This window comes from Poecilia reticulata, unplaced genomic scaffold, assembly GCF_000633615.1.
Source record: "Poecilia reticulata strain Guanapo unplaced genomic scaffold, Guppy_female_1.0+MT scaffold_221, whole genome shotgun sequence".
NCBI classification, from domain to species: domain Eukaryota; kingdom Metazoa; phylum Chordata; class Actinopteri; order Cyprinodontiformes; family Poeciliidae; genus Poecilia; species Poecilia reticulata.
The window spans coordinates 65434-70429 of NW_007615024.1; the positions used below are offsets into that span (position 1 = coordinate 65434).

The following is a 4996-nucleotide window of genomic DNA, read 5'->3' on the forward strand; positions in this document are numbered from 1 at the left end:
TGAATTGATTTAACAAGCATGTAAAAGCCACAGTCGTAATCGAAGTGGAAATATCAGAGTCCTCCTGAATGCCTCTGACGCATGACGTGACGTTCTTTGCCGTTACGTTCTCACTTCTTCATTTGTTCCCAACAGGTAAGCGGTATGTTATTTGGGTCTGTCATGATAATAAAATTATAAACAATGAGAGACGGTTTCCTTGTCAAATAGTTATTACATAATTGCTTCTTAAGTGTGGCTGTAACTTAATAAAGTTGAAAGCCACTATACGGAATTTTTTTCTGATAGCAAACAATTACAATTGTAACTGGTGGTTCCACCCGTTACAATTAGCATATGCTAAAATTGACGGTATCACTCGTATGAAAACCTGTCCATTCAGATTGCAGAGGGTATTTCCAATTGACTTAATTTATAACCATGTATGTTAGTATTCGTCTTCATGATCAGCTTCTATTCAGCTAAATATGTATAAAATTGCTACCGTAACCTCGGAGTTGATTAGATTTTTCAGTTCAACTGAAACGGACTGTCAACCGTCAAGAGGCTGTTAGATAAACGCTGCTTTGTTCTTGGGTTGTGACTTGCAGAGCTGGCTTGCAATAATCAGAAAATGTAAGAGATGAAAGACGGTTTCATTCTTAAAGATATTAATAATCGCTTCTTCACGAATCGCCATACCATAATGAAGTTGAAAACCGCTAACCCTTCTATTTCTGATGGGTGCCGACCATTAGCATGATATGCTAACATTGACGCCTACTATATATCTTAACTGAAAACCATTCTATTCAGAATGAGGAATGTATAATACTTTAATTAACCTTATGCAGTATAATTTCCATAATCTAATTTATAACCATATATGTTAGCATTTGTCTTTATGGTCATCTAAGTAGTTAAAAAGAAATGCAACCGCGGCAATTAATTGGACTTTGCGGTTAAAAAACGTTACTTTCCAACGTGTTAACTGTTGGAATTCAGCTAAATATACACAACGTGTTGTGTATTTTTCTGATCAAGTCAATAATTGTGAGATAACACACAGTGTCTTTTCACAGATGAAAGAAAACTGCTCACCAGCGTTCTTTGCCTGGTAAGTACATTGCAAAGTTCAGCAGCCTGTCGAGCACAAATGTTTTTAACAATAAATTTGGAAATAATGAAAATACGATTAGACAGTGACAATGTGGAAAACCTGAATGTTTTTGACAGTTTCATTCTGAACCAACATTTTATGAACACAGAAATCTCACAAATTGGGCTGGAAATATTTAAAGCTTTTTAGCAAACTTCCTCATTTTGTTGAAATTTTTTTTCTGTACTGTGCTACCATCTTTGTGCACTAAACGAATGTGTAACAAGGTGGTGATCTTATGAGCTGTCTAAAATCCACATACATTACAATCTTAGTATCTAAAAACTAGACTCGATGTCTTTTAAAAAATCCTCTTAGACAGAACCTTGTCTGAAAACATAAATAAGGTAATAGTGTCACTCCCAACTCTTCATTGCAATAGAATTTCAAATGCACTATTAAAATGGCCCAATTAGGGACAGACGCTCACAGCAGAAGCAGAGTGATGCAAACATAGGACTGCTGCTTTTTACGTTTGTCTGTTTTGTCTATGTGCCTTTGTTAAATAAATTCAATAAATTTAACTGTTATTTCCCTCCTTTCAGACTACCTAGATATTTCCACCAAATTCTGCTCAGTGAGGTGAGTACTAGCAGCATGTGGCTTTATTTGATTTAAAAAAGTTAGCTGAAACGTCCAGAAATGTCTAGATCAAAGCAGCTTGTGTACAGAGGACAAAGAACCTTAGCGGATATGTGTGTTCTGGACTCCTGAAAGTTTTCTGGTCAGCTACTAACAAACTGTTTCTACTCTCCCTCACAGAGAGAAGTGGACCCAAACACCTTCCTCCCTGGTGAGCGGATGTTTCAACGTGGATCAGCCGAGCTGTCACAGCTGATCCAACCTGACTCACACACAATTTGAATAAAATCATATCCACAAACATTTGCTTTAAATTAGATCCAAACAGGATATGTTGGTTATGCTCACATGACGACCCTGTTGTCCAAAACCCTGTAAGAAACATGACTCAGTACTGCAACAACCCTCTGAGTTGTTTTCTGGACTCGTGATGAGGTTTTCTGTCACTCACTTTAATCTCTGTGATGAAGAAGGTCAAGTCAACATTAAACTCTGCTAAAGCAACTGGCTTTTATCTGTTGGTATGCTGGGATGCATCTTATTTCAGTAAGAATATCATAATCTACATTCATTGAACTATTTCAATAAAGGTCATGAAAACACAGCAACAACCCAATTCACACCACAAAGCTTAGTTCACAATAGTAGTAGGTATGAATCTCTTCACAGTTTGAACCTTTTCAGATGAAATCTGACCCAGAAGCCTCTCTGTTGAGAATGTTTTATTTTGATGTCTATTGGCTGTTCTTTGTCTCGCAGGTGTTCCACGGACCCTCTTTTCTAACCACTGTCGGAACCATTTTAATTTTCCAACTGTGTTTTTTCCTTTCCTCTTCCTTCCAACATATCTGGAAAACCATTTACTGTGCATTTTACTATCCCATCCCTAAACTCTCCTACGAATTTCTTCAAAAACCAGCATCCCAATAGGTGGCCTGGTTTTTCCGAATTCAGGAGCCTGGTTTACCAGTAACCAGAGTTCCCTTTATTTCTTCAACCATCAGTTTACTGCCAAATTGATGTTCGCCTGTCTCTCTTAATCTAGTTTACCAGTAACTAGATCTGTTTTCCCCTCACATCTTACGTCCTGTGACCTCTGAACAGTTCTTCTATTGATTTTGTGGCATGTATTTTGTGGCATTGATTTTGTGGCTATATATTTGAGAAATCCTACTTCTATCGAGTTCATCAGTAACTCATCTGACTATCATTGAGAGAATCTGAGAGAATCTCCCCTCTCACTGCTCTGTCTTTCCTGTCTACCTCTCTCCACCGTAAGAGTAAATAACTGGGAAGCTTCACACATCTAAGACGTCATTTTTGAGTAATCTCTTAAGTTTGAAAAGCTTCCATTTAAAAATTGGCCAAAAATAATTACTCAAAACAGGTCAACTAAAAACTTGATCTGTATAAATTTTGAAATTGAAAGCAAAGTTTGCTTTCTGCTGAACTACATTGCTCCAATTCTAATTGGACTTAAGTAAAGCTCTGGTCTTGTCTGACAAAATATATTTATAAAGCACTATTGGCATAAAGTCAAAAACAGTAAAAAGAAAAAACGTAAAACTTTGATATTTCTAAGACGTCTTTTTGAGTAATTGATTTGGACCTGAAGTTTAAAAACACTTCTATTTCAAAATTGGATTATAATTTTCTATTTTAAATAATTTCTGAAACAGATCAACTAAATACTTGATCTGTATACATTTAAAAACTGAAAATTAATCTTCTGAGCTAAATCTTTATTGAACAAAATTCCAATTGGACTGAAGTAAAGCTCAGTTTTTATCTGAGCTGCCTAATTCGTGTTCCTGCTTGCTGCTACTGACGTTGGACTGAACTTCAGGTTTGTTCACAGGTTTGTACTGACTAGCTATTCAACACTAATACATTGATTGTAAGTGCATTGGTGTAGTTTTGTGTTGTATCTGCTTATCTTGAGATAAAAAGATCAACAACGACCATTGGAGTTGCTGTTTCCTGCCTGACCTGTCCAGAAGTCTAAACAACAATGCCCAGAAAGAATCAGCGTTCCCAGGCTCAGAAGCTCAGATGGCAGAAGGAGAAACAKCCTCAGAGCGATAAAGTGACAGTTACTGACTCGGAGAACAAGTCAGTTGTAGAGTCTTTTGAACGACAGCATGGAAACGATAGAAGTGAAAACAGTTTATCCTCTGTGGTAACACTATCTAATGGAAACACTGCCAAACCAGTATTCTAGCATAATGCAGGAGATACAAAAAGTGCATCACAAGTGTCTTATGCTGACATGGTGAAAAGGGGACGTGGTTCAGCTCAGCAGTCTCGAGTTAATGTAGAACTTCAGCCATCAGTGATAAATGTGTGTGCCTYACGGAGTCAAGATTCGTTAAAATATGGAAAATACAGGAACAGTCAGTGTATGGCAAACAGTTTGGTTTTTCTGGCTTTTTTCCATGAGAATGAAACAATTACCAGACCAGATCTTGACCTCATTCTGGATAAAGGTRATGCAGTGTACAGACAGGCTAGAGAAAGATTTCCTCGTAGCATCCATTTGGCAACTGATGAACTACCAAATGAGGTACTGGCACGCAGGTCAACATATCAGATCGCCATGACTCCAGTACCYGTATGTGGAACATTTGGAGGTGGACAGAGTTTTCCAAGCCTGGAAAAAGCATTGAGACAATTGTCATCAGATGTACAATATGGGCTGCTGATCATGTCAGGCTTGGCCATTGGGGTTTTTAGAAGCAGATTTTGTGAGTAGGGATACTTTGATCCACACACAAGGAACAAAAATGGAATGACAATGACATGCAATCTTTTAAACTTTGGCACAGCAGTGATGCTGAAATTTCCCCGTCTTAGTGACATAATTCACAGATTAAAATCAGTGTACACAATGCTTAATGTTCCATCATCTTGTGCATTTGAACTCCAGCCCCTCTCATTTTACCAGAGAGATGCTTCAGACACAGTTGGCACCTCTCCATTGTTAAATGAATCTGAGACACCAACTGCTGTTCAGCAAGAGGTTGAGTCTGCTTCCCTGACACAAAACATTCCTGCTCTTGAGTCAAACATCAATGTTGAAGTCATGTGTCCTGTTGCAAGTGATCCTTCTGATGATGTAATTGAAGGTGTATCTAATACAGTTAGTTTTATGTCGTCTGTCACACAAGAAAATATAGTACTTCCCATTTCCAGTGAAACAAAAAATGCAACAAGTGCACTTTTGGAAATGTCTTTGAAACTGTCAAAGTACCCTAAAGCGAAAAGACAAAAGATGAA

General features: G+C 37.6%; 1 long non-coding RNA gene across 1 annotated transcript; it reads left to right on the top strand.

Moving 5' to 3' along the window:
- Window positions 1-767: 767 nt before the first annotated feature.
- On the top strand, window positions 768-2023 carry LOC103460272 (uncharacterized). Its single transcript, XR_532887.2, has 3 exons — window positions 768-1096; window positions 1684-1720; window positions 1901-2023. It is a non-coding gene; the product is annotated as an uncharacterized LOC103460272 (long non-coding RNA).
- The last annotated feature ends 2973 nt before the right edge of the window (window positions 2024-4996 follow it).